Consider the following 13001-nt stretch of genomic DNA (forward strand, 5'->3'; position numbering starts at 1 on the left):
AACACTTTCATTCTTCAATTTTCTTCATCTAATTGATCTCTCTCAAGTTCTATCTTCAAGTTCTAAGTGTTTTTCATATATTCTACAAGTTCTAGTTACATAAAATCAAGAATACTTTCAAGTTTGCTAGCTCACTTCCAATCTTGTAAGGTGATCATCCAACCTCAAGAAATCTTTGTTTCTTACAGTAGGCTATCATTCTAATACAAGGTAATAATCATATTCAAACTTTGGTTCAATTTCTATAACTATAACAATCTTATTTCAAGTGATGATCTTACTTGAACTTGTTTTCGTGTCATGATTCTGCTACAAGAACTTCGAGCCATCCAAGGATCCGTTGAAGCTAGATCCATTTTTCTCTTTTTCAGTAGGTTTATCCAAGGAACTTAAGGTAGTAATGATGTTCATAACATCATTCGATTCATACATATAAAGCTATCTTATTCGAAGGTTTAAACTTGTAATCACTAGAACATAGTTTAGTTAATTCTAAACTTGTTCGCAAACAAAAGTTAATCCTTCTAACTTGACTTTTAAAATCAACTAAACACATGTTCTGTATCTATATGATATGCTAACTTAATGATTTAAAACCTGGAAACACGAAAAACACCGTAAAACCGGATTTACGCCGTCGTAGTAACACCGCGGGCTGTTTTGGGTTAGTTAATTAAAAACTATGATAAACTTTGATTTAAAAGTTTTTATTCTGAGAAAATGATTTTTATTATGAACATGAAACTATATCCAAAAATTATGGTTAAACTCAAAGTGAAAGTATGTTTTCTAAAATGATCATCTAGACGTCGTTCTTTCGACTGAAATGACTACCTTTACAAAAACGACTTGTAACTTATTTTTCCGACTATAAACCTATACTTTTTCTGTTTAGATTCATAAAATAGAGTTCAATATGAAACCATAGCAATTTGATTCACTCAAAACGGATTTAAAAATGAAGAAGTTATGGGTAAAACAAGATTGGATAATTTTTCTCATTTTAGCTACGTGAAAATTGGTAACAAATCTATTCCAACCATAACTTAATCAACTTGTATTGTATATTATGTTATCTTGAGATACCATAGACACGTATACAATGTTTCGACCTGAAAGGATCCGAAACTAATCATCCGGACGATGTCCATATTGATTACAAACGAATTACAACAGTTGATAACATCGCGAGGTACTTGACCTCTATATGATACATTTTACAAACGTTGCATTTATTCTTAAAAGGCAATCTATCTTTACATAAAAAAATTAATAAACTCGTCAAACATTTCTCGATATCCAAATGACCTAAACTGTCATTTACTTAATAAATGTCTTTAATGATCTTCAATGACTCGAATGCAACGTTCTTGTATCATGGCTTAAATGGTCCCAACTAGTATCCTTAATATGAGCTAACGCACAGCGGAAGTCTTAATTCATACCTGAGAATAACATGCTTTAAAACGTCAACATAAAGTTGGTGAGATATATAGGTTTGATGCTAGCAGCGATATAACGATGGACCACAAGATTTCATATATAAACATTTTAATAAAAATATTCTAAGTGGTTGAGCACTTGGTAACCATACTTAACAATTAATCACGTCGCATATTCCCTTTAATATGAAATCTTACTACACTGTACCAAGTGTAGTCACGAAACGAAGTACTGTGCAACCGTTGAATACTGGTCGTCCAGTCCGGTTGGGGTTGTCAGGCCCGATAGATCTATCAGCAGGATTCGCGTTTACAATACCGCTGTAAATATTAGTTACCAAGCTACAGGGAAGTATGCCAGTGGTACAACTCAACGTAGAATATATTTTTCAGTTACTTGTGTCCATAATGTAAAACATAAAATACATGTATTCTCATCCCGAAATATTTAGAGTTTAAAAGTGGGACTATATACTCACTTTCGTCTTGAAGATATATATATAATTTGACTTGGTCTCCGGTTGATATCACGAACCTATCCATATATAATATATCAATACCTTTTCTTTTTTAAACAAACGTCACATATATATACTTGTTATACTTTTAATACTTTGAATAATTCCTTAGTCCGTAGTTAGCAGTTCGTTGTTAGTAATTCAATTTTAATGGTTCATATTTAGATGTTTAATAAACCCCCAATGAAATAAATAAAACCCTCATCGTATATGTATTGGTCGAGATTAATCTTGACCCACGGTACCGGTGTTGTCAAATGACGTGTTGCGTACATAAAGTACCGGTGTTGTCAAATGACGTGTTGCGTACAATCATGGGATCTTATGATTAATCTTCTCGTATTGTTTACGGGTGATCCTGAACCATATAAAATTGAATTATGAGTACATATATATAAAATATCATGTTATTTTAGAAAGATGTGATTTTATTTAATTTTTCCCAATTAATCCCGAAGTTAAACAAGTCTTGAATAACCAATTTTGTTTCGGTCATAGTTTCTTCGTTACAAATCCGTTTTCGTTGATTCAACTTGCCATCTCCTTGGATCGAGTCCCTCTTTAAGATTATGAACTGAAAATACCTTGGTTTGTATTCAAAATCACACGGCATAGGTGAAACTTTAGTGAAACTTATGAAGTTAAACATTTTCCTTTATTTAAACAACCTTAAATGATTATTTTTCTAAAAATACTTATACTTTGAATTAAATCATGAAATTTTTATGTGTTATCATATTCATAGTAAAAATCATTTTTCCAGAACATAAACCTCCAACTCAAAGTTTAAGATAGTTTTTAATTATCCAACCCAAAACAGTCCCCGGTGGCACTCCGACGTCGTAAAAACAGTTTTTAAGATATTCTTTGAAAAACCAAATTATACCTTGTTAAATTAGCATATATTTAAGTTATATTACAGGTCTTGAAGTATTTTAAAAGTTAAGTTAGAAGGATCTATTTAGTTTGCAAACAAGTTTGAAAACATTCAAACTATATTCTTGTTGTTAAACTTTTATACCACAAAATAAGATAGCTATATATATATGAATCGAATAAGGTTATGAACATAGATACTACCTCAAGTTCCTTGGACAAGGTTGCTGTAAAAGAGGAGTAAGAAGCTAGAATCAAAAGGGTGATGGAAGTGGATGAAAGATTGGAAGTAAGTTTGTGTTCTTGGAAGGATTTCTTGAAGTATTTTTGTATGGTTTTCTTATGGTGTTTAAGTAAGGTTTTTGAAGCTAGATCTTCATGGAACTTTGCTGAATGTTTATGGAGTTTAATGTTCTTGAGAGTGTGGGTGTTTTTAGCTAGAGAATGGAAGTAAAAATGAAACAAAATGAGGATACATATATACTCCTAAAAAAATGTTTATGTAGTAGACATGGACAAATTTTTAGTTTGTATTTTTGTAATTAGTCTTACAATCATTCAAAAGTAATTACCTTATACATAAGGCATGAACAAGGGCTGGTTAGGTGGTGATTTGATGTGTATATACCAATAGTAAATACGTATAGAAGCTAGGTATGATACGAGTACAAATACTCTAGATATACGTATAGAAATTTTGTGAAAAATGGAATGAGGATTCAAATATAGCTATCTTTTGTGAATACACTTATATGATTTTATGTATTTAAGTCTTTAAAAGTGATTAAATACATTACTTATACGATATATGTATAAACATTATAAGTCTTAAGTATTTATGTCAAATAACGTTACGTATAGTTATCGTTTTGAAAACTTAAGTTAGTAGTTTCAAAATATACTTATAACTTATTGTTATTAATACAAAATGAGATATTAAAACATTCATTAATCATGTTAAATATGTATATATACATATATATACACAAACGTATAATTATCATATATTGTATAGTTCGTGATATCATCGGTCAAACTAGACGGTCAAACGTTGTGTAAAACTCTTTTCGGAAACATAAATCTCAACAATTTGGATTGCTTATCATGTTGGTAAGGTTTAATTTATGTAAATATTAATCTTATAAGTATAGAATGATCGAAAAAGTGCGGGTTAACTTTAGGGTTTTTGCTTATCGTGTCGGAACCATATAGAGATTAGAGTTTAAATTTGGTCGGAAATTTCCGGGTCGTTACAGTACCCATCCGTTAAAGAAATTTCGTCCTCGAAATTTGGTAGAGGTTGTCATAAACAACAATAGGAATGTTTTCATGACGAATATGAGGTAATAATGAAATTTTATCATTATTGAAAGATTTAGATAAAACGATTTGGTTATGTGAGACGCACGAGCGAAGCTATCACAAAAGAGTGAAATGAGTAAATATAGAATTGTTGTAACCGATGACGTGATTATGATCGATTTCCGGGATTTAAGGGTTTTAAAGAAAATCTTATGTAATAAGATTTAGTTTTGCGGCGATCAGGATCTTCTTTGATTTAACGCGGCAATCTGTTTTGATTTCTTTGTCGAATATTTCACTATAAATTTACCTCCTTCCCTTTCTTTCTTCCCACATCTTCTATTCTTTCTCTTTAGTTCCTACTTTAAGACATTCGCTAATATGCTCCATCCCATTCTAACCCTTGTTATATTTCTAACTTTCATATCTTTCATTCTTCTTTTTCATCTATCACCAGAAGAATCTATTCTCTTTTATCCTTTCCTTGGAATTATAATGTTTTTAATTCTCCCGTGCCTTTACGTTGCAATACGTATTGATATGCACGGTTTGTAGTTTCGGGGTTGTTGTTAGGTTTTATACATTCCCTTATATTTCGATGTTCCTACTCCCGTCCCTTAAAATCATTGTCATCCACAGTTAATGCTCTCTCTTATTTACTGTGGTTTATGTTCCTATTTCTATTCTGAAGTTTTGTCCCTTCATTTCTTCTTCCCGTCCTCGAGCCAAGCGAACAATGGTCCGAAATTCGTAGGTAGGAAATTTGGAATGAACCTTGCTATTGGTTTTAGAATGAAATTGTAATGGCACGATCTTGATTCGTTAAATTACTCGAATATTCCGAAAAAAAAATAGAACTATCAAGGTGATACGTTCTAATATGTTTGAAGACTTGATAGAATGTAAGAGCCGTGTAACATGGCACATGATGACGGTACTGTGAATCATCACATTCCATTAGAAACTTAACATGACTTACTGTAATATAATGAAGTTGATCAAGTTTCATTATATTATACTAATTCATGTATCAGTTCCCAACACTACTTCAAAACATTCATATTTTTAAACTTAGAGATTTCAGAATTTAGAAACTAACACAGTTTCTTTTATATTGTAGCGCAGATGTTACGGAGAGTTAAATGATCGCAGATAGGAATAGTTGTAAAAATATCTCCAGAAATATGAAAAATATGTATAACGAATGAAGATATCTTATAATATCTAAGATAAAATGATGGTGAAGAATATCATCTTGAAAAGTTTAGAATAAGGAGCAGTGTTCTTACTAACGGTTTCAGCAGGCACTGGATCATTTGGATCCTTTGAAGGCAGGTTCTGTTTTCATGATTTGTTCACGGCCTCCTTCATACTTTGCTCAATCCGTTTTCCAGTTCCAAACCTTCTCTTTTTCTCAGCTTTACCACCATACCATTCTTTATCATCAATCTTTTGATTGTTAAAGTCGTTTACAGTTTTTGCTGCTTCATCAGCATTTCAAGAGCTACTTCATAGTTCAGGGTGTTTTCAGAAATCATGAAAGGATTTGAATGCGAATTGTAATCGTCAAGTTACGAATGAGGTTTAAGATAAAATCAAGTGGCAAACTTGAAGAATTGTTTTGTTTCATATGTTACAATCAACATTTTAATTCATTTTAATTGTCCAATGTTTTCTTCTTTATGCCACTTGTTGGATTCTGGTAGGTCAAAATCCGAATATGAAATTTGATTGAAAATGGTTATTCTGGGGTGAGCGGATACGAATATCGGTGGTTGTAAGTAAGATAATAGATAACCGTTGAATCAGATTTAAGAATGTACAATATAACTTATTAATGTGAATTCTAAATATTCCTCGGGTACTACCCACCCGTTAAAATATTTTCATCATTAATAGTTTGTACGAAGGAATTTTTAATTACTATCTTTATGAAAATATACTTGCATATATATTTTCTTCAGAGATAATCATAGATTTAATGAGTCAATAAGATATTAAACTCATTTGATTTATCGTTAATTCTAGATTACATAATCTCTAAGACTTTAGAAATTACATAATCGTCATACGATACGTAAAGCGAAGATAATCGATGTAGAACGATATATAGAACGAAGATCATACTCGAAGTACAGATATTGAGTCGTGTGATGTTGATATTCGAGATACAGATTGTGATGTTGAGATTGTGATTGGGGTGATAAAGGTACTGTCGGCGTTGACGATGGTAGGTCGGATTATGCTGCTGGTGCTGCTATTGGTGTTTGTAACCTTCGCACCATATTCTCCAAAACCACTACCCGAGCACGGAGTTCGTTGACTTCTTCTATTATACCGGGATGATTGACGATTGGAACGAGCGAATGAACAAGATTTGAAATATGGGATAGTATGTAATCATGACGAGATACTCTAGAAATGAGCGAGAAAATGGTGTTTCGAATGGGTTCGCCGGTAAGTGCTTCAGGTTCATCGTTAAGAGGGCAATTTGGTGGATGAAATGGATCACCTTCTTCTTGCCTCCAGAAATTTAGTATATTACGAACCCATCCCCAGTTCATCCAGAATAGATGATGGGAAATTGGTTGATCCATTCCGGTGACGCTGTTCTCGGAGCTCGAATGGAAATCCATGTCGGCGTAGCTATCGAAGTCGGAGGAATTCGAACTGGATGAAGAATTCATCTTGTATAGTTGGAGAAATGAATTTTTTTGGTTTGGAATAGATTATAGGAGTTGGGTTTGGTACTCTTCAATACATAATTTCATATGTATATATAATACCGAAATCCCGTGAATTACGGAGAATCTTTGAAATTCGTCGGGCAATGTTTATAGTAATAGATACGCTAGGATATGAATTTTGTCTATACACTATCGATGCACTAGATGCAGTAAGACGTGTCTAGACTAAAGAATGATAAGCAGGCAACTCCCTAAGGATGATAAGCAGATGGTTTCCGACTAGAAATGATAAGCAAAACTTTTTAGCAGGTAGATACGGTCAAAGTCCAGACTCACTAATGTATCCTAACAACTACCAGTTAGACACACTAATGCAAGGCCTGGTTCGCTAAGACCAACGCTCTGATACCAACTGAAAGGATCCGAAACTAATCATCCGGACGATGTCCATATTGATTACAAACGAATTACAACAGTTGATAACATCGCGAGGTACTTGACCTCTATATGATACATTTTACAAACGTTGCATTTATTCTTAAAAGGCAATCTATCTTTACATAAAAAAATTAATAAACTCGTCAAACATTTCTCGATATCCAAATGACCTAAACTGTCATTTACTTAATAAATGTCTTTAATGATCTTCAATGACTCGAATGCAACGTTCTTGTATCATGGCTTAAATGGTCCCAACTAGTATCCTTAATATGAGCTAACGCACAGCGGAAGTCTTAATTCATACCTGAGAATAACATGCTTTAAAACGTCAACATAAAGTTGGTGAGATATATAGGTTTGATGCTAGCAGCGATATAACGATGGACCACAAGATTTCATATATAAACATTTTAATAAAAATATTCTAAGTGGTTGAGCACTTGGTAACCATACTTAACAATTAATAACGTCGCATATTCCCTTTAATATGAAATCTTACTACACTGTACCAAGTGTAGTCACGAAACGAAGTACTGTGCAACCGTTGAATACTGGTCGTCCAGTCCGGTTGGGGTTGTCAGGCCCGATAGATCTATCAACAGGATTCGCGTTTACAATACCGCTGTAAATATTAGTTACCAAGCTACAGGGAAGTATGCCAGTGGTACAACTCAACGTAGAATATATTTTTCAGTTACTTGTGTCCATAATGTAAAACATAAAATACATGTATTCTCATCCCGAAATATTTAGAGTTTAAAAGTGGGACTATATACTCACTTTCGTCTTGAAGATATATATATAATTTGACTTGGTCTCCGGTTGATATCACGAACCTATCCATATATAATATATCAATACCTTTTCTTTTTTAAACAAACGTCACATATATATACTTGTTATACTTTTAATACTTTGAATAATTCCTTAGTCCGTAGTTAGCAGTTCGTTGTTAGTAATTCAATTTTAATGGTTCATATTTAGATGTTTAATAAACCCCCAATGAAATAAATAAAACCCTCATCGTATATGTATTGGTCGAGATTAATCTTGACCCACGGTACCGGTGTTGTCAAATGACGTGTTGCGTACATAAAGTACCGGTGTTGTCAAATGACGTGTTGCGTACAATCATGGGATCTTATGATTAATCTTCTCGTATTGTTTACGGGTGATCCTGAACCATATAAAATTGAATTATGAGTACATATATATAAAATATCATGTTATTTTAGAAAGATGTGATTTTATTTAATTTTTCCCAATTAATCCCGAAGTTAAACAAGTCTTGAATAACCAATTTTGTTTCGGTCATAGTTTCTTCGTTACAAATCCGTTTTCGTTGATTCAACTTGCCATCTCCTTGGATCGAGTCCCTCTTTAAGATTATGAACTGAAAATACCTTGGTTTGTATTCAAAATCACACGGCATAGGTGAAACTTTAGTGAAACTTATGAAGTTAAACATTTTCCTTTATTTAAACAACCTTAAATGATTATTTTTCTAAAAATACTTATACTTTGAATTAAATCATGAAATTTTTATGTGTTATCATATTCATAGTAAAAATCATTTTTCCAGAACATAAACCTCCAACTCAAAGTTTAAGATAGTTTTTAATTATCCAACCCAAAACAGTCCCCGGTGGCACTCCGACGTCGTAAAAACAGTTTTTAAGATATTCTTTGAAAAACCAAATTATACCTTGTTAAATTAGCATATATTTAAGTTATATTACAGGTCTTGAAGTATTTTAAAAGTTAAGTTAGAAGGATCTATTTAGTTTGCAAACAAGTTTGAAAACATTCAAACTATATTCTTGTTGTTAAACTTTTATACCACAAAATAAGATAGCTATATATATATGAATCGAATAAGGTTATGAACATAGATACTACCTCAAGTTCCTTGGACAAGGTTGCTGTAAAAGAGGAGTAAGAAGCTAGAATCAAAAGGGTGATGGAAGTGGATGAAAGATTGGAAGTAAGTTTGTGTTCTTGGAAGGATTTCTTGAAGTATTTTTGTATGGTTTTCTTATGGTGTTTAAGTAAGGTTTTTGAAGCTAGATCTTCATGGAACTTTGCTGAATGTTTATGGAGTTTAATGTTCTTGAGAGTGTGGGTGTTTTTAGCTAGAGAATGGAAGTAAAAATGAAACAAAATGAGGATACATATATACTCCTAAAAAAATGTTTATGTAGTAGACATGGACAAATTTTTAGTTTGTATTTTTGTAATTAGTCTTACAATCATTCAAAAGTAATTACCTTATACATAAGGCATGAACAAGGGCTGGTTAGGTGGTGATTTGATGTGTATATACCAATAGTAAATACGTATAGAAGCTAGGTATGATACGAGTACAAATACTCTAGATATACGTATAGAAATTTTGTGAAAAATGGAATGAGGATTCAAATATAGCTATCTTTTGTGAATACACTTATATGATTTTATGTATTTAAGTCTTTAAAAGTGATTAAATACATTACTTATACGATATATGTATAAACATTATAAGTCTTAAGTATTTATGTCAAATAACGTTACGTATAGTTATCGTTTTGAAAACTTAAGTTAGTAGTTTCAAAATATACTTATAACTTATTGTTATTAATACAAAATGAGATATTAAAACATTCATTAATCATGTTAAATATGTATATATACATATATATACACAAACGTATAATTATCATATATTGTATAGTTCGTGATATCATCGGTCAAACTAGACGGTCAAACGTTGTGTAAAACTCTTTTCGGAAACATAAATCTCAACAATTTGGATTGCTTATCATGTTGGTAAGGTTTAATTTATGTAAATATTAATCTTATAAGTATAGAATGATCGAAAAAGTGCGGGTTAACTTTAGGGTTTTTGCTTATCGTGTCGGAACCATATAGAGATTAGAGTTTAAATTTGGTCGGAAATTTCCTGGTCGTTACACGACCTATCATGTCGACACATCTATATATATTTCGGAACAACCATAGACACTCTATATGTGAATGTTGGAGTTAGCTATACAGGGTTGAGGTTGATTCCAAAATATATATAGTTTGAGTTGTGATCAATACTGAGATACGTATACACTGGGTCGTGGATTGATTCAAGATAATATTTATCGATTTATTTCTGTACATCTAACTGTGGACAACTAGTTGTAGGTTACTAACGAGGACAGCTGACTTAATAAACTTAAAACATCAAAATATATTAAAAGTGTTGTAAATATATTTTGAACATACTTTGATATATATGTATATATTGTTATAGGTTCGTGAATCAACCAGTGGCCAAGTCTTACTTCCCGACGAAGTAAAAATCTGTGAAAGTGAGTTATAGTCCCACTTTTAAAATCTAATATTTTTGGGATGAGAATACATGCAGGTTTTATAAATGATTTACAAAATAGACACAAGTACGTAAAACTACATTCTATGATTGAATTATCGAAATCGAATATTCCCTTTTTATTAAGTCTGGTAATCTAAGAATTAGGGAACAGACACCCTAATTGACGCGAATTCTAAAGATAGATCTATTGGGTCTAACAAACCCCATCCAAAGTACCGGATGCTTTAGTACTTTGAAATTTATATCATATCCGAAGGGTGTCCCGGAATGATGGGGATATTCTTATATATGAATCTTGTTAATGTCGGTTACCAGGTGTTCACCATATGAATGATTTTTATCTCTATGTATGGGATGTGTATTGAAATATGAAATCTTGTGGTCTATTATTATGATTTGATATATATAGGTTAAACCTATAACTCACCAACATTTTTGTTGACGTTTTAAGCATGTTTATTCTCAGGTGATTATTAAGAGCTTCCGCTGTCGCATACTTAAATAAGGACGAGATTTGGAGTCCATGCTTGTATGATATTGTGTAAAAACTGCATTCAAGAAACTTATTTTGTTGTAACATATTTGTATTGTAAACCATTATGTAATGGTCGTGTGTAAACAGGATATTTTAGATTATCATTATTTGATAATCTAGGTAAAGTTTTTTTAAACCTTTATTGATGAAATAAAGATTATGGTTTGTTTTAAAATGAATGCAGTCTTTAAAAAACGTCTCATATAGAGGTCAAAACCTCGCAACGAAATCAATTAATATGGAACGTTTTTAATCAATAAGAACGGGACATTTCAGTTGGTATCCGAGCGTTGGTCTTAGAGAACCAGAATTTTGCATTAGTGTGTCTTATCGAGTTTGTTAGGATGCATTAGTGAGTCTGGACTTCGACCGTGTTTACTTGAAAAATGATTGCTTAACAAATTTTGTTGGAAACTATATATTTTTAACATGTGAATATTATGTGATATATTAATCTCTTAACGCGTTTGATATTATGTGATAGATGTCTACCTCTAGAACAAGTCCCATTGACTCACCTAATAATAATGAAGAGTCAAATGTAAATTGGAATGATTCGTGGACTGATTCACAAGTTCCCGAAGAGGAACCGGAAGAAGAGTCGGAACCGGAAGAAGAATTGGAACCGGAAGAAGAATCGGAACCGGATGAAGAAATAGAACCGGTGGGGGAAATAATAAAACGGTTAAGTAAAAGAAAATCCTCAACCAACCGACCAAGGTTAATTATGGTCAATGGTGTTTCCGCCAAGGAAGCAAAATATTGGGAGGATTACCAATTCTCCGATGAATCGGATTCCGACGAGAATTCCGATGATGTTATAGAAATTACCCCAACTGAATTTAAAAAGGCAAAAGAAAATAATAAGGGAAAGGGCATAAAAATAGAGAAATCTAATTCCAACCCCGATGAACTTTATATGTATCGTCAACCCCCGAAGTCCTTAAGTTGTAACAATGACTCGGGAACCTCTAAACCACCAGGTTTTCTAAACCAATGTGGAAAATGACGGCTCATATTAGGGGAACATCATATATCCCTAGAAACTTGGCAAAACGAACCAAAACCGAAGAAGAAGAAACAAGCGAGTCGGAATAAGATAGTTGTATTCGTGTGGTGTAATATATGTAATATAGTGTGCTTATGCTTTATGATATATGTAAAAATTGCTTGTATTAATAAGTATTTTTTTTTTTTATGAATCTAACTCTTGTCTATTTTACAGTATAAAAACACAAAATGGATAGACAACCCAATATTTTAAGAGACCTACCCGGAGATATGATTGATGAAATCTTGTCTAGAGTCGGTCAGAATTCTTCGGCACAACTATTTAAGGCGAGATCAGTTTGTAAGACATTCGAAGAACGTTCCAAGAATGCCTTGGTTTATAAAAGGCTTTCGTTCGAAAGATGAGGGATATCACATTGGGAAATCCATAAGTTACGATGTGTTTACTTTGACGCATATATTGCGGGGAACCCAAATGCTATTTTACGCAATGGGTTAAGAAATTATTTTGACTCAATATATCCGAATATTGGACTTCGTGATTTAGAAAAAGCGGCTAACATGCAACATAAAGAAGCATGTTATGCTTACGGATTAGTAATGTTCGCTTCTCACCAAAGTGAGAACAAGAACATCGGGCTACAACTATTAAACAAAACGTTCCCACAAGGGACGGAGTCGGTAATTGGGGTAAGAAATGAGGTTTTTAGATTGTTACGGGACTGTTGGACATTACGTAACCCTCATCCCTTTGACGACGTTACAACACGCCGTCTTATCAACGGCCATAACGGTTATGTTCCATAAGACCAAGGATGGGAAGTAATC

At 32.6% G+C, this 13001-nt stretch overlaps 1 protein-coding gene across 1 annotated transcript in view; it reads left to right on the forward strand.

Moving 5' to 3' along the window:
* The window catches only part of LOC139868544 (uncharacterized), a 28005-nt gene that overhangs the window by 2529 nt on the left and 12475 nt on the right, over nucleotides 1-13001 (forward strand). The window lies entirely within an intron of this gene.

Source organism: Rutidosis leptorrhynchoides, chromosome 9, assembly GCF_046630445.1.
Source record: "Rutidosis leptorrhynchoides isolate AG116_Rl617_1_P2 chromosome 9, CSIRO_AGI_Rlap_v1, whole genome shotgun sequence".
Taxonomy (NCBI): Eukaryota; Viridiplantae; Streptophyta; class Magnoliopsida; order Asterales; family Asteraceae; genus Rutidosis; species Rutidosis leptorrhynchoides.